At 38.0% G+C, this 18,711-nt stretch overlaps 1 pseudogene; it reads left to right on the top strand.

Annotated features, from left to right (window-relative positions):
- Positions 1 to 276: 276 nt before the first annotated feature.
- LOC100755970 lies at positions 277 to 1,933 on the top strand (annotated as a pseudogene).
- The last annotated feature ends 16,778 nt before the right edge of the window (positions 1,934 to 18,711 follow it).

The following is an 18,711-nucleotide window of genomic DNA, read 5'->3' as shown; positions in this document are numbered from 1 at the left end:
TTGATTTTCTCATGGCATTTAATTTTTTAAAATCAACTTAACAGCCCTTTCCTGGGAATCTTGCAGACTATGAGCTAGATCAGACGGTGCCCAAAGGGACATCCAGCAAAGTCCAAGCACAGACTTCCCATCCTCTGAGAGAATGCATTATAGTCAAAGATCCAATACTGAAGGAGCTTCCTCTTACATCTGCCATGACATACCCTGGGCCAACAGATATGTGCAGCTTCCTTGTTTAGAGAAGCTGCTATGCTGTTCCCAGTATGATAATATTGCTTAGGAGGATGTGAGCACATATATAGTGACTTCCTTAGATCAGGATGGTCAGTGTAATACACCCCACCCTGGATCCTAGACCTCAAGATAAGGAGAGAGTTGAACAGCATTGTCAAGCTTTCTAAGAAACTCCTACATTTCCTGCATGATAATAAACTTTCAGATCCCAGAAGAAACACATCTAGGGCAAGTTTATCAGTCCTCAAATAAGAAGGCTAAATATGTTGTGAATAATGTACAAACCCTGCCTCATAAGGCCAGGGATGATGAAGCCAGGTAAGCCTCAGTGTATGAATATGTTTTTACAAGTCCTGAAGTTGTTTCCAGGAGGGCTAAAACAGCTTCTGTAGCATCGGCACAAAAGAAATAGGAGAAACCTTTAGCTAAGATCAACCAAGAGAAACAGAAACAGAAGACAGTAGACAATTCCTAGGAGGAATTGAAGGAGAAGCTTGTCTCCTTCCATAGCCAACTACCAGTTATTGAGGGCCCACTGGTAAATGGTGAAATAGTCTTATTAACAAGAGGCTCTGTTGCAGAAATGGAATGTTCTAGAAGCATGACTGGACTCTTTACCACTGGCTGAGTATTTAGTGTCTTGAGAGTAAGAGTGAAAAACTTAAGAGATTCCTGAGAAGGTTTGGGTAAAGTCTTTGTCAGTTGTGGCATAACGGAAATTGTCAAGGTTGCAGCAGGCAAAGGAAGGTAGTGGAATGGCTGTATCAGCATGATGCTTTGATGAACAATATTGGCTGTCAAATGACTCAACACTCTAAGATGAGACTAAGAATGTGTTCATGGATATGGTCAAGGATATGCCTCCAGGGACACTGTTTACATATCTGTTGTTTGATCCATGGATTATACAGGCAATGAAAATATAAGGTCATTATTGCTGCTACCAGAGAAGAAGGAGTCATTTTCAACTAGCCTCTGCTTGGTGATGAATGCTGAGCAGTGAAAAAATTGAATGCTGGTGGTTAAAGGCAGTGGGATTTCTGCAGAAAAGAAAATGCTCATCCAACTTGAGATAGTTCTTAAGGTTAAAAGATGTGCTATGTTTGACTGTGCAGGAACTTATGTCACTGCTCCTGGTGATGAAGCTCAAAGTATTTTGAAGTGTATTCTTGTTATTCTCAGTGGATTCTGGATCCTAGAGTTTGATTGGGTAACAGTCAAGATGCACAGCAAACTATGTGAGAGGGAAGAAAAGTACGAAGCCTCTGGAAGTCCACTGATGAGGAGGCCCATCAGAGAGCAAATGTTGCCAAAGCCATTTGATGGGCCCTTCTTCTATTTAGGGGAGACTTCAAACATCATCAAAAGTATGACTTCCTTAAAACTCACTGTTGCAGGAGGAAGCAAGATCCTCAGTAGAAAGATCAAGCCAGACAGAGATATGATTCAGACCATTAACTCAGTTGCACACCATGCCAATTCTGTTCTGAAGAGCACTTCTCTATGAAATATATTACCTATGAAGATCTATTTCATTGTCTTCCAGAAAGGGTTCAACAAGGCAAAGTGTGGGTTTTCTTCTACCTGGTTTATCAGCTGTGCAATGGCCTTCGAAATGCTTCCTCTTCACAGTTCATGTCACACCACACGAACATTTTCAGTTGAACATGCATGGATTGTGAGAACTCAGCCATTGTGAAACAGTTGCTCATTCACATTTTATGACTAGGTAGAGCCATTCACAGTTTTCCCTTTGAACTGTGAAATAAAACAATTGATGCTCGGTTAGGAATTCATTTAGATGCCTAAACTGCTTTTAAGATATTTTTGTTCTCTTTAGGGTGCAACTATAACTCAGTGGTAGATTCTTCATGAACCATGCATGAGACATGAGGTTCCCCACTGGGAACGGCAAAGATGTTTTCATTTTACAAGTGGCCTGTTGCTTTTGATTGATCATATCTTTCAGTTTTATCAGCATCTATCAAAATTTAATAAGTGAGGTGGCATCAGAAATACTTGTTAAATCTCTAAGTGGTCCATCATCAATCTTTGCATCCTTTACTAAACAATATACCATTAGATGATTTATTCTGTCTTTGTTGTAATGATAACAGAACATCTATCTAAATGGGACACTATGGATGGATGCCAATATAGAACAATATCCTTAGCCCAGTTTTGATATTGTTTCTTTTTTGTCTTTGTGTCTTGGGGAGGAGTTTGCACATGGCAGGCCAGTGAGCTGTACTTCCAGCCCTTATTTATTTTGAGATAGTGTTGGTTGGTAAGTCATGAATGAGAAGATCTTTCTCTTGATTCAGAAGCAGCCAAGGAGAGGAAGAAAGGAGGACAGCACCTGAGCATGCCCTCTGGCAGTTTACCCTCAATACCCTGTGTTCTCATTATGAATGGACATGATCTGAACTTTTAAATGGTTTGAAGAAGAGGATTCCTTGATGAATCTTCCCAGCAACTGAAGTGTTTGCAGCACTGCAGTCTGCAGAAGGATGAAGGATGTGCTGAGAGAATCTCCAGTTTTGTTGTCAGAGGCAGAACAGAGAAGCCTGAAAACCACTGGCTAGAACTGCACAACTCAGAACACCAGGAGGCTCTGAACCCAATCATTTGAAGGTTGATAACTAAGGAAGTTTGAGTTTATGCTGACCATTTTAAAATATACTTTGTGTAAATCTTCCCTTGACATACTACTGGCATGTTATGTGAACAGAATAATATTTTCCTAACATTGGGTATCCAGGGTTTTTGGAGTCTACAACTCTTTTATTTCATCTTAAAAAAATAACTCTTTTCTCATTTTATATACCAACCCCAGTTCCCACTCCCTCCCCTCTTCCTGCTACCCTCTCCTCCACTCCACAATACCTCCCATCCTCTTCTCAGAGAGGGTAAGGCACCAAGCACCCCCCTCTCCCTGTATCAATTCTGAGCAAGGTATCCCTCCAAAGAGAATGGGCTCCAAAAAGTCAGTTCAAACACTATGGACAAATCCTGGTCCCACTGTCAGCAGCTTCACAGACTGCCCCAGCCATACAACTGTCACTCACTATCAGAGGGCCCAGTTTGGTCCTAGGCTGGCCTCCACGCTGTCAGTCCAGAGGCAGTGAGCCCCCACTAGCTCAGGTCAGCTGTTTCTGTGAGTATCCCCCAAATGGTCTTGACCCCTTTGCTCTCTTCCATGCATTAACTTGACATTTCATTCTGAATCTGGGGTGGGTGGCATAGCATCTGAATTAAGCATTTCAGATCTGGGTATTTGGGTTGCACATTGCTATTGTTTTCATGAAGTTGATTTATATTAATCTTCTAAAACTGGAGGTTATACATCATTTTATACACATGCTTCACTAGTAGACTTAAACAATTATTTGTCCTTGTAAAAATATTCAAGGGAATTTTTGTTTGTTTGTTTCTCTGTGTAACTTTGAATCCCATCCTGACACTTGCTCTGTAGACCAGGCCTGCCTCTGCCTCCTGATTGCAGGGATTAAAGACATGTGCCACCACAGTGTGGCCTCAAGGTAAATTTACATATAAAACTAAAATGGCTAAATGTAAAAAGAGATGTTTTTAGCTCTCTGATACCAACCCCCTTTTTTCTAGGTTTGTTTATAAACTCTTTCCCTGTTAATAGTCATGGATACCTTTGAAACTTTTTACAGAAATTTAAATTTCTTTATGTCAGGATTCATAGGACCATACAGTGTGTAGAGTCAGTTGTTAAACTGCTGCAAAAATCCCAAGAAATACAACAACAAAAAGTTAGCTTAAAACTTGTAACATTGTAACTGTAAGGATTGATAGTTGAATTTTTATGTATAGATAATCTTCATTTGCTATAGCACAACATATATGTAACTTGTACTCAACTCTCATTTGGGAAAATAGATATTTTTTATTAGACTAAGGAAGCAACACTAGGCATCCAATATGGTTTGTGTCATTGTATTTTCTAAGAAGGCAGAACCGGGCCTCTAAGTTATTTTGGGTAAAGATTGATTTTTTTTAATGTTATAATGATCTATTCAGCCTAACAGAAACTGGCTTAAAGATACATGTCAAACTGTTTATGTCTTCACTGAATTTGGCAAGTATCAGTTATTTAGAAAAACTATATCATATGAGAAATTGTGACATATTTTAAATGTCCAGTATAAAAGGATTAGGAAAAGAAGGTTTTCAGTTTCTCTGTGTACTGTAGTTGTGTTTTAAAATTTATTTTCATTCTAAACGATCTTGAATTCAAATGTTATAAATTTTAAGGCTCAAACTTACCAGATGATGGCTCTGAACCCTTCAGAAATATCTGCCAAACATTGCATTTAAAGTATTTATTGGAAGGCCATCTCTGTCTTTTCCTGTGATAGACAGAAATACCAGCTTCCAGCAGCTACCCTCAGGCCACCTCCAAAGGAGATAGGGTAATAACTGACTCCACCATGAGCTTGCTTCAAACATAGCAACACTCATCTATGGGCAAAAAAATGGCCTTTCACCTTGCCTGCTACTAGTACCCTGCCCAAGTTGCAGACAAGATGTACACTTCTTTTTGCCTCCCCAAAATGTGTCACTCCTTCAGATTTGTCCTCCAGAGGAAAGTCTTTCAGAACTTCTGGGCCTGGTGACAGAAGATTGATTCTGTCCTGAGATTAACAGGGAGGAGCCTAAGGCAACTATCCAGGCAGTAGGTAAGTCTCTGTATTTTTAATAGTCTGGAGGGATACTTGGTCTATAATTCCTACTTAATCCAGTACAATTCGCCCTTCTATGACCTCTTTGATGACTACTGATGACCCACTCCACCATCCTAGGGCTATAGGTCCTTTCCTTTTTCCCTCTGGTGTCATCTGATCACTCCCTCCTTCCTCATTTTTAGGCAGGGATATTATTAAAATAGGCCTGAAACTTATCAAGCAATGAATTCTTAATAAAGATATTCTCAAGGCCATCTATTCCCCCATAACCAACATCCCTATCTTGCCTGTCCCAAAACCTGATGCATCCTACTGCTTGGCACAAGACCTTGGGATTATTAACATGGCAGTCCTCATCGATATGATGGTGCCTAACCTTTTCTCCACTTTCTCCTATTATTATTTCTACTCCTTCACTTTACTATTATAGACCATAAGGACCAGATTCCCATAACCTCCTTGAGTACACCTGGGAGGAGCCTGACACCAGAACAGAAGAATAGCACCTCAGCTTTCTTGGACTGTCCTTTCTCAAGGGTTTCATAAATAGCCCCCTTTATTTTTATCCAGGCTCTGGTTTCTGACTTCCTTCTTTTGACCTATCTACAGCTTCTTATTCCAATATATAGAAGACTTTTCACTCTACTGCCTTTCACTATCATTGTCATAACACACTCATCAAATTTTTAACTTTCTAGGAAGCAAATGTTACAGAGTCTCCCCATATGAATTTCCACTCTCTATTCCACAGGTTAAGCATCTAGGCTGTCTGTTATCCTCTAACAGCCTTGGACTCATTCTGTATAGCAGAAAGTACCTGCAATCCCTCAGACCTTCAGTCATAAAGGAATAGACTCTCTTCTTCCATGGTCTTGTGGAGTACCTCGAAAACTGGATTCCAAATTTGGATCTTCTTGTGCACTCCCTCTATGAAGCATCTAATGGCCTGCTCATTAAGCCCCTATATCCTACAAAGTCAATCATACCCACTTTCTCTTACCTCTGAGATTTGATACTATAGGCCCCTCTCTGGCTCTCCCATACCTTGACCAATCCTTTGTGGTGGAATATTACCAAACTATGGAAAGATGTGCTACCGTTGTTTATGTAGAGGAATAATACTTTATGTAAAGGTATGTTACATTTGTTATACTACATTTTCTTATCTATGTACAGATGTATTTGTTTATACTGCATTTGTTTAACAATGTAAATATATGTTGCCTTACCTGCCTAAGGCACCTGATTGTTCTAATAATAATCTGAATGGCCAATAGCTAGGTAGTAGAGGAATAGGTGGGGTTGGCAGGCAGGGAGAACAAGAAAGAGAGAGAATCCCTGGGGCTAGCAAGCCAGGTAGCTTCCAGCCAGTCAGACATGGAGTAGGCCATACAGAATGAAAGAAAGGTAAAAAAGCCCCAAGGCACACTATAGAAGAAAAGAAATAGGTTCAATTAAGTTATAAGAGCGATCAAGAAAGAAGATTAAGCTAAAGCTTAGCTTTCACAGGTAATAGTAAGTCTCCTTGTCATGATTTGAGTGCTAGTGGTCTGAGAAAGCCCTTTATCTATTATATTAATGAAAAATTGGAATGATACTGACAGTTTTGGGACACTTGAGAATATTAATTTTGTCCCTGTTAGTTATCTTTCCAAAGAGCTGGACAAATGTTAGGGGATGGCAGTATTTTATATGGATGCTTGCAACAAAATCCATATTAGCCCAGGAGGCCTCTAAGCTCATCATTGGTATCTCTCTATATGCTCTTCCCACACTGGCTCCTTGTAAGCATGAGTTTTCTGGCCTGGCAGGTCCTGCAGCCCTGGAGCCCAAAAGGAACACACAGATGCCATCTTAATTATGAATCTGTTGGCCAATGACTAGGGCTTCTTATTTGGCTAGCTATGTCTTAATTAATAACCCATTTCTATTAATCTGTGTATTTCCACATGGGCTTGGTTTACTGGAGAATGCTGAACCTGCAACTTCTTAGCCTGCTACATCATGACTCTTCTGGTGGCTTTCTTGCCTGCCTTTCCAAGACTTCTCTGCCTCTCCTAGTCCTGCCTATCATACTGCCTCATTGGCCATTGGCCCAACAGTGTTTTATTCATCAACCAATAAGAGAAAGATAAACAAAAGGACATCCCCATCATCTTCTGTCACTCAATACCTGTACTTTGTCCCCCCCTCTAAGCTTCAACTATTTCATTTCACCTTTCTTGAAAATTCCAACATCTCACTTGATATCTGCTCTCTTTTCAGCTATGCTTCACTCCTTCCCAAGGCCACCCTAGCTACCCATTCCTTCATAGAATCACTTGAAACCCTTTCCAAAAAAAAAAAAATCCACAACTAAAAAAAAAAAATCCAACTCTGTCACATCCTGACAATTCTTGATTTTTTAATGAAATCTCATCTCGAACTGCCATGGGCTTCCACGAAGATTATTATCCTCTGACTACATTGTAGAGTTTGCCACTATACTACCAGGCACACTCCTCATAAAGCAGAGTTGGTAGCTGCCACTAGAGCCCTCATCTTAGCATGAGACTGAAAATCATTATACACAAAGATTCCAAATATGCATTGCACATTCTTCACAACAATACTTCCTGTTGTCAGGATAAGGTATGTGCATCTATTAACAAAGATCTTCTATACTAAAGATTCGAGAAATCTCTCATTGTCTTAAGCAGGTGACACTTGTTTACTATTAAAGCCACAAAACCCTAGGTACAGCTTTTGGAAATGCTTTTGCTGACAAGACTTCTAAATAGGTCATGCAGCACTTCTACTTTCTTCCTCTTCTCCTCTTGGTTCCTCCAAGTCTAATCCCTAGCTACTGTGAGCTCAAATGGCAGGCTCTTCAGACTGTGTGATTCATTACAACCCCTCAGGGATGGGTTCTTTTGTAGATAGGTAGTGTCTCCCTTATACTCAGGCAAAGCCCTTTCTCACAGCTATTAACAAGTTTAACATTTGGCCAAGACCTCTTTAGCGATTCCATCAACTTTACTTCAACTCCAGCCTTTCTGTCCATCTTAAGTCTATCAGCCATGGACACTATACCTGCATTTATTACTGTAGTCAAGCCTTTAGGGCATTTTCTTAACTAGGTCATGATGGGGACAGAACACAGACAATTGTGGATGTTGCCATCCCTGATGCTGTGTTTCTGAGTTTTACAAGAAAGTGGGCTGAAGAAGCCTTGATGAGCAATTGAGTTAACAGTATCCCTCCATGGCCTCTGCATCAGCTCCTGCCCCCAGTTCCTGCCCTGTTTGAGCTCCTGTACTACCTTCCTTCAGTGATAGACTATGGATGTGGAAAAAAACAAATAAACCCTTTCCTCCACAACATGCTGTGTTTCATCATAGGAATAGTAACTCTAACTGTGACATCCAGATAGATGAAAGTTTTCCATATCATGGCTGAGAGCATAGAAATAAATTGTTCCCATCTCAGGAATGAATATTCAGTCCAGATTTGAATTTCCTAGATTCATACAATCAGATAATGGCCCAGCATCCACATGTAAAATCCCTTAATCTCAAAGGTTTAGGTGTATAGTGGCACCTTTATTCCCCTACAGCCCCCAGTTCTCAAGGAATGTAAAAAGAGCTATTGAGTTTACTTGACACATCCGTCAAAACTGTCTTCTGGAACTTTCCTGAACTCAACGCCTATCTGTAACCTTAACTGATGTTTGAGCCATATCCTGAACTCCTCTTCTATCAGTCCATCCTAATATCTCAAGCTAGGAAATCCTAATAGCCCTGGATAATAATAGTTTTCTCTTTTAGTTTTTCTTGTTCTCTTCCCCAATTCACCCTATACCTTGAGTAAGAATTCTATACTTCCCTCCAAATCACAAATAGAAAACAGCATTATACCACTTTCTTGGTCATGATTGGGATCTTTTTGGAAGCCTCAGTGGCTGCCACATGTTTGGTGTTGGTGTATTAAGTCACAGTTTATATGTGTCATGGCAGATTTCCACCCAGGGGACATATATTATCCAGGAATCAATCTCAGTCACGCAACTACTTTTAACCCTGCTCACCTCTTTACCCTTGTTGTCCTACAAAGCCAGCACAAGCTGTGAAGTTGCTAAACAATGAGAGATCTGTCATTGGCCTCTTCCGCAATGAAGAATGTTGCTATGATGTAAACCAGTCTGGCTAAGTGGAGAGAGGATTAAATATTTATACAAACTGGGCTACAAACTATGGTCTCCAAGAGCTGAGACCAATGCAGGATTCTCAAGTTTTCTCATAGATCCTGGCTCCAAACACTCACGGACTCACTGCCCTCTGTCTATTTCACAATCCCAATTTTTCTCCAAGTTTTCAGGTTACTTCAGGAGAGAATTAGTGAAATAACCTATGGCCAGTAAACCAAATGCCTTCTATGTAATTTCCTTAAGTCTCCTAACATTGCTTCCTGGCTCAAGTTTCTGATTTGGACCAGCAGTCCAGACTTCCTGCCCCAGCCCCATCTCAAGATCTAGGTCAGCAAGAAGGAGACAAAGAATTGCTTTGTGGCATTATCATCAACAACATGCAGGTATGTTAGGTACAAAGCAGAACTCAAACTAGCTGTGCTGGTGAAAATGTTCTGAACAGAAGGATTCTGACCAGTTAGATAGAGGATTGTTATTGGATAAACAGAAGCCCAACCTTAGCATTCCTTAGAAATATCAAAATTCAGATTTCTGTTTATCAGGAAAACAACTCCCTCCCTTTCCTACCAGAAATGGTCAATTACCTCAGGCAAGGGCATCTAAGTCCTGATAAGTCTGATTAATCTGAGGGCCTTGTATCAAAGACTCCCACCCTGATATCTTATAAAATCTGCTTGCTCTCTCATCATGTTGCTGCCCTCTTCTTTCTGAGGAAGCCTAAATAGAGTATTCTTTCTATGAACTGAGTGGTCCAGTTCTATGATTTGACTGTAACTCTCCCTTATGCCAACATAATTATTATATGTTATATAGACATAACTATTTGTAACTCAATTTCATTCTGCAATAGAATACAGATCCTTAAGGAAAATATTGTGAGGTTTCTCTGTAGGGTCTTTACTATTAAAGTCACTATCTGTTAATTTATTGTGAGATTATACTCTATGTGTACTTCAGAGTGTCTGTCTGGGAATTTGATTGAATGCTGAAGTCTCTTTCTTTGGAAGCTGGAATTAAAAGGATTGTATCCAGAAATCCTGCTTGAAAATTTGAATTTGTGTTATTATATAATAAATATTGTTTCTCTCAGTCAACATGGTTTAAGCTCTCAATATACGAGTGGATAATGATATTCATACTAGTAAAGTATAATAAAGAAAAAAGCATAATTGTGTACTCAAATTTTACTTTTTAAACAACCAAGAAAGCAATAGTCATTCAAATTATTTATTTTTTGGGAGTTTTTACTGGCCAAATATCTTAAAAGATATTTTCTTTGTGTTAATTTTCCAGCTACTTATCTTAGCTTTCATGGATGGGCAAAATGTTGCCTTCCAGCTAATGTTTTCTTTCTGAAATAATCAATAATTAATTTATATGGTCTGTTAGAAGGTGATAAGAAGGTAGGAAGAGGGAAAAGAATTGAGTGAAATCAGAGGGGACAAATGTCCAGAATTCTGTATAAGTAAAAACATTTTTAGAGGGATAAGAATGAGCCTCAAGATAAAAGTGATGCTTGAGAAATGCTTGACAAACTTAGTTAACAAATTTCCATTTGGGAAAATTATACTCCTGGCAGAGAGAACAACTGAAGCTTCTGCCTGGAGTTTAAAGAAACAAGCCACTGTTGGCATGGTAGAATAAGCAGGAAATTTTGGGATAAACACTCTAACAAACGCAGGGCTTTTGTGTTGGACTCAGAAGATCCTGTGGTAGGAATAGAATTTAACCCTCAATATGGCACATTTAAGATATTGTGCCTTTAGGAATTGGGTAGATTCTGAATGATCTCCCTTCATGAATGGGTCAGTGCACATGAATAGTGAAGACATTCAGAAGGAGATTACTTATTCCATTCTGACAGGAGGGGTACACATTTCCAGAGAACAAAAATAAACAGGTAGTAATTATTTTGAGCAGAAAAGTAATCCACCTTGATGCTGCTCTCATACAAATGAAGATTATCAAGATGCTATTTTTACATTGGACTCTAGATAGGAGAATTGTGAAAAATAGATTTCTGCAGTTGGTAAATCAATCATTCTTGGATATTTAGATACAGCAGCAGTAAGAGAAAAGGAAAAGATCATTCAATCTTCAATTCCACTGCTCTTTGTAGAAAATTTATGATCTGTGCAGTTGCCAGTAGAGTAGTAACAAGAAAACTTATTTAAGCTTTAAAATGATACCTGTGACTGATCTATGGAGAGAAAGAATTTTATTACAAGACAAAAAAGAGATTATAAAGCAGGCAGCAAGGTTCTAGATACAATCAATGAAATCAATAAAATAAAATCTTCACATGAGTAATTTCCATGCATTTTGAAAGTTTGAGAAGCTGTAACAATATTCTTTTCTATATACAGTATTTATGAATACTAAGTAATTTGGGCTCTTTGGCTTTGTATCTATCCATCAGTAGATTCATCCAGAGCAAGATAAGTTTATATTAATAGCATTATGGAAAATCTATAAAAAGTGATTATAGATAAACATAAATTATGTGATATAAGTTATCATAAAATATAGAGATAATTCACAAAAGTAAATTAATACTATAACAAAAATGTGTGTCTATTTTTCTTAAAGAATAAATACACCACACTGAATGAGGATTTTAGGTTGCACTGTGATTAAAGCCTAATATCTCAAATAATATTTGTATTCTTTGTTATTTAAAAGTTTTAAAATCTGAATATATTTTGATCATGTTCTTCCCTTTCCCCCAAGTTCATCCAAATCCTTTCTTCCTCTCTACCCACCCAACATTAAGTTCTTTTCTCAAAATAATAAACCAATAATTCAATAAAACAACAAAATGCAAAATTACACCTCCCCCACTTAAAAACCACCCACCACACTTTAACCAAACACACATACACACACACACACACACACACACACACACACACACACACACTCAGACACGGTGGAGCCCATGATTTCTTGGTCAGCTGCTCTACCAAATGAGAACTGCCCTAGAGCCCTGGAGTGGTTGATACACCTGGTGTCATTACATTGGAGAAAACTGATTTTCCTCTCCCGGGAGATATAAATGAACATTTTATTGTTAACTTTTACACAAATGGCTATGTTTACATTACATACTAAGTCATTCATCCACTTTTTAAATATTAGCAAATAATAAAATAATATAAGAGAAAACAAACCCTTCATAATAGAATATGACAAGACATACCAGTGGAAGGAACGGAGCCCAAGAGAGGGAAGAAGCTTCAGAGCCTACTCATTCATACACTCATGGATCCCATAAAAAGACTGACCTGTATGTCTCACTTAGGGTACTCCTGGTTTATTAGCTGGAAAGGGTCATGATCTTGTGAGCAAATTGGGAGCACAGAAAGAGGGGGGAGGGAGCTAGCACAATGAGAAGGGGAGAAGAGGAGGCATGCAGATGACATGAGGGAGCAGAAAATTTGAGTCAGGGGAAGAATAGATGATAACAAAAATGGAGAAATCATAATAGAGGGACTTTTTGGTTTACAGAGAAATCAGGCAAGGGAAATGTCTGGAGATCTACAAAGATGACACCAGCTAACAATCTAAGCAAAAGAGGGGAGGCTACCTTAATTGTCCTCCCCTGATAATGAGATTGATGACTAACTTATATGCCATCCTATAGCCTTCATCCAGCAGCTGGTGGAAGTAGAAGCAGACACCCACAACTAATCACTGACCGAACTGAACTGAAACCCAGATGCAGAGAGGATGAGTGAAGAGCACAGGAGTCCAGACCAGACTGGTGAAACCCACAGAAACAGCTGACTTGAATATTAGGGAACTCTTGCTCCACAGACTGATAGCTGGAATACCAGCATGGAACTTATCCAGACCCCAGGAACATGGGTTTCTGTGAGGAAACCTCAGAAATCTATGGGACTTCCTGTAGAAGTTCAGTATTTATCCCTAACATAGGTGTGGACTTTGGGAGCCCATTCCATATAAAGGAATACTTCCTGAGCCAACATACACACGGGGGTGGGTCTAGGCCCTATCCCAAAAGATACAATAGACTCTGATGACACCCTATGTAAGGCTTCACCATCCGGGGAAGCAGAAAGGATATGTGATACATAGGGTTTTAGTTGGGGTGATGATGTTAGGGGAGGACAGGTGGGAGAAGGAAACTGTGATTGTCACATAAATCAATCCTGTTTCTAATTCAAATAAAAAAACTTGAAAAAAAACTAACCTGGAAGTCATAATGTAATTTGGATATTTTCTCTCTCTTAGTTAATTTTGGTAAGACTGTGTCAGTCATGGATTTCCTTTTCTCAAAGAACCAACACACTTTGTATTTTTTTTTATTTCATTGATTTTTATCTCTGAGTTTGATTATTTTTTGCCATCAACTCCTTTTGGTTAGGATTTGTTGTTTTGTACTCAGGATTTCAGGGATGCTGTTAAATTGCTAGTATGTGATATTTCTAGTATTTTTTTTAAATGTAGGAACTTAGTGATATGAAATTGCATCTCAGAACAGCACTGTGTTCCACAAGTATGAGTTTGTTGTCCATTTATTTTCAATAAATTCCAGAAAGTCTTTGATTTCTTTCTTAATTTGACTCTTGACCCATTTTTCATTCAGTATAGAGTTGTTCAGTTTCTATGGGTTTGTAAGTTTTCTGTTGTTGTTGATAACAAGTTGAATCCATGCTAGTCAGATGGAATGCCGGTTCTTATTTCATTTTTTCTTATATTTGTTGATGTTTTCTTTGTATCCAAGTATATGGCCAGTTTTGAAGAAAGTTTCATGAGGTGATGAGAGAAGTTATGGTCTTTTGTGTTTGAGTGAGGTTTTCTGTAAATATCTGTTAGGTCTTTTTAGTTTAAGGCCACATTAGTTCCCACATTTCTTTGATTAGTTGTTGTCTGGATGACCTGCTTAATATTTAAGGTGGGGTATTAAAATCTCCAACTGTCAGTGTGTTAAGGCCAATATATAATTTAAGCTGTTGTAGTGTTTCTTTTACAAATATGAGTGCACTAATATTTTTTGGCATAGATGTTAAAATTTGAAATGTCATCTTGAGGGATTTTTACTTTTATGAGTATGCTGTGTCCTTCCTTATCTCTTGTGATTGGTGTTGGTTTCACATCTATTTTGTCTTATATAAAAATGGCTATTCCAGCTTTTTTTCTAAGGTCCATTTGCTAGAATATCCTTTCTCACCCCTTTACTCTGAGGTATAATGTATCCTCAATGTTACGGTGTGTTTCTTTAGCAGAGGCTGAATCCTCCTTTTTCATCCATTATTTTAGTCTTAGGGAACTGATACCACTGATACTATGAAATCTCACCAAATAATTATTGTTCATTCTTTTATCTCAATTAATTGTGTGTGTGTGTGTGCATGTGTGTGTGTGTGTGTGCGTGCGTGCGTGCGTGCGTGCGTGTGCGTGCGTGCGTGCGTGCGTGCGTGCGTGCGTGTGTGTGTGTGTGTTTCCCTTCTTTTGAATTTTCTGGCATGAGATCATCTATTCCCTTTGTTATCTCCCATCTAGTTAATCTCTTTAGGTTGGGGTTTGCCATCTAATGCTTCCATAGTGTTGCTCTTCTAGACCAATATTGCTTAAATTTGGATTTGGTTTATCATGGGATGTTTTATTTTATCTGTCTATGGTGATTTTAAGTTTTGTTGAGTATGGTAATCTGGGTTGATATTTGTGGTCTCTTAGAATCTTTAGAACTTCTATCCTGGTTCTTCTGGGTTTTTGAGTCTGCATTGAGAATTCAGCTTCAATTCTAATAGGTCTGCCTCTATGTTATCTTTTCTTCACACATTTACCTTCCTAGGCCTGCATTTAGGAACATCCCTGACACATGTCTGAACTCAGTGGCTTTCCTTAGTTCTAAGGGAAGATTCTATAATGGTTTTCTTCTCTCCTTGACTCCTAACCATATGGTTAAAGTTGCTAAATTCTGATGCTTACTGGGACTGGAATATGTTCCCCTTGTTCTATTACATCTTCACCAATTTCATATTTTTGATGTTTTTCTCCACTTTGAAAGCTGCCTAGATTTCTAGACCAGGGTGGCTTCAACCTAGGAGATCCCCCTTCTCTGCCTTTGGAGTGTTACATATGAACACATGAACCAAAACCCCTAGCTCTAAGGTTTTTGTTAATTTATTTTCACAAGTTAGAAATATAGTTGATTAGTTTCTTGCCCTTGAGGACACCATTCCTTTTATTCTATTTCTTAATCAGTGTCCCTGAAGGCAGAATTTGGCTCCATTCCACTTCTTGGCACTCCTTTCTTCCTTAAATTGTACATTTTGTATTTTCCTTGCCCAGCTTGCTCCTTTTCATTTATAAATCTTTATTAGAGTTTACACTATTACACTATTACACTATAGTAGGCTGCTTTGAGATTTCCTTAGCTGACACAATTAATCCAAAATGCTTCACTTTATCCTCAGGCAGACCTTTTAGACATGGACAGAAAGGCAGCCATGTTCTTCACCAAAATATCACAAGAGCCATCTCTAGGCAACTTACTAAAATTCTCCTCTGAAACACCTTGAGCCATCTCCCCAACAGTTTATATCACTCAGCACTACTGTTTTCTGTGCTCCTACTCATATGGCCCACTAAGCAGTACTTAAAGCATTCAATTGCCTTTCAAACCCAAAGTCCCGTAGTACATATTTCTTCAAACAAAAACATGGCTATGTCTATCCTAGCAATACCCCAGTCCCTGGTTACAACTTCTGTCTCAGTGTTTCTATTGCTGTGAAGAAACACCATGACTCTTAAAAAGAAAACATTTAATTGGCGTGGGTTACAGTTTCAGATGTTTAATCCAATACCATCGTGGCAAAAATCATGGGGGCATGCAGATAAACATGGCACTGGATAAGGAGATGAGAGTTTCGCAACTTGATATGTACACAATAGGAATAGAACTGTGACACTGGGTGTAGCTGTCACATAGGGAACCTCAAAGCTCATCCCCACATTGAAGCATTTCCTCCAATAAGTTCATATCTACTCCAACAAGGCTATAACTCCTAATAGTGCAACTCTTTTGGGGGGTTATTTTCTTTCAAGCCACCAGTTTTTGTTTCTTCTCCACGTCTTTGTATAGTATTGTAGCTGTGTGTGGCTTTCAGGAAGATCTGCTTTGGTTTTGATAGGTGTGGTCACTGATTTATTGAATCCTCAAATGATAATTTTGAATGTGTATTATAAGTTGTATTATAAAGCTTAAGCATCTATATGTCATTGGATTTTCTGAGTTTTGGCAGCCATATGAATAGTCTGAAAACAGTCAACAATTAATTTGATTCTAAATTTCAGCATATTTATTCATTAAATAAGTAGTTATAGTATAAAAAAGTATTTATAGTATTTTAATGGGACCAATAGCCTACTTCCAAAGTGTGATCTTTAAGAAGTTTATCTTAATGTCTCTGATTAAGTGTAAGGTTGAATAGGATGTGCCATCAATGACTACTGGCATGAAGTGAATCATTTGTGGCCCATTTAAACTCACTGCTGAACCATGTCTAGCTGCTACATTACAAATGCTATTGTCTTTCATGGGATATTCATTAATATTGTGATTGATTGAAATAGATTTTGCATTAGATATTTATCATAAGAAATGTTCAATACTGAAATGGAACAGAATAAGATAGCTTTTCTATCTCTAATGCTTACTGAAGAACACTACCTCTCAGTGAATGAAAAGAATGACAAGTGACCTGTCAGAGATGAGAATTCATTTTGCAGAGTTTGCAAATAAAGCAAAAGAAGTGAGAATCAACTTCATCAGCTAGTTAACAACCACTTGCTGTTATCACTTCTCTTCATATTTCAGTGGAAATTATAAGACCATAAATAGAATTAAATTCAACTAAATAAAAGTAAAGTATCCAAGTGTACATATTCTGCTTCACTGTTTTATTTATATTCAGGAAGATTACAATGGAAATGTGATGTGAGATGAAGAATTCATTATGAATTTCAGGTTAAAGTACTCAGTCATTCATTCTGACAATCTCTCTCACAGCCTCTCCTTTTTCTTTCTCTTGCAGGCTACCCGTGTTTGAACTGAATACTGAGAATTGTTCAGAGACATTCCTACTGGACTACAAAGCCATTTCATAATGTTTACAATGAAATGTAACCAATGAAATAAGAAACACTAATCCCCACTACCACTCATACTATATTCCCTCTAGAACATATCCCCAATTTCATATACTCTTTTTTCAGTTTTAATATTTTTAAAAAATATTAATACAATATATTTTGATTGTATTTACTCACATACTACAACTGCTTCCAGACACATAGCCCTTTACAACTCAATCACTTTTGTGACCTTTTTCTAAAAATATCATGAAATTCAGTGTATAATCTTATGGACTTGTCGGTGAGTGACCATCACAGAAACATGAACAAAACACCAGATTTCACATCGTTAAAGAAAACCAACTCTTCCTTTTCCAGAAACTATTGGTTCCCATATTAGTGGCAGGGTTTAGTGAAAAGTTCTTTTATCCACTCAAGGTTTATATCTGGCTTGGTTTTGCATAGGTTTTGTGTACGCTATCATAACTGCTATAAATTCAAATGTGTAAGTTCCTTTTTATGTCAGGAAAGCACTGTTTTCTTGGAATCATCAACCTGTTTTGGCTTTGGAGTTGGTCCAGTTATCTTCTGAAATTATCCCTGAACCTTTAGAGGAGGCGGTGTGGTATATATGTTCTATTTAGGATGAACAGTCTTCAGTCTTTTCTTCTATGTACTTTGACAACTTGTGAGTTTCTGTGCTAATTATTATCTACCTAAAATAAGTTTTGATGATGTGGATTGGGATTTGTACTACTCTAGAGTTATAATGGTAAATCAAGAGTAAAGTTTAACAGTATATCCATTTAGAAGAATTGATAACACTATCCTTCTTTAAGACATTTGATCTATCTAATCACAGGTTATTAACTCAATTAATGTTTGCAGGTATGACTTTTAGGTTGTGAATATTTCTTAAATCTACTCAGAATGTGGGTGGTTGCTCCATGAACATGGGTGTCACACGTATACCAATGGGCATGCCTTGTTAGGCTAGTCATTATTGTAGACAGGGTCCAAACCTGGGGAAAGTCAATGATTACTTTTCTCCTCTGAAATAATTCCAAATAAGCTAGATTGTGTCATAACATTTCTTGGTGTTAAAACAAAGAATTGTGTTAGTCTACAAAGAATAAAAGGGTGGGTACAGTGAATGTGAATGTAAGGATTAGTGGTTGAGTCTCTAAAACTGAAATTCATGGTAAATTCTTTTCATAGCATCATTATCATTTGAATCTGTCTGGATGCAAATAAAACAGGGTGATAAAATATGCATATATAGGTAATTCTTTTCTTGGGTTACTTTCTACCATAGTCCCTGGATTGATCATGTAGTTTTCTTACACAATTCATGTGTACAATTTACAATGTACAGTGGGTAGACTCCTCCCCTACCAATAGTGAGTCAAGAGAGTTACTTAGCGGTATGACCAAAAATTAATCTGACCTGGGCAATTCCTCAATTGAGACTGT

Source organism: Cricetulus griseus, chromosome 2 (genome assembly GCF_003668045.3).
Source record: "Cricetulus griseus strain 17A/GY chromosome 2, alternate assembly CriGri-PICRH-1.0, whole genome shotgun sequence".
Taxonomy (NCBI): domain Eukaryota; kingdom Metazoa; phylum Chordata; class Mammalia; order Rodentia; family Cricetidae; genus Cricetulus; species Cricetulus griseus.
The sequence above is the reverse complement of the archived record's forward strand: the minus strand, read 5'-3'. Positions and strand labels throughout refer to the sequence as shown.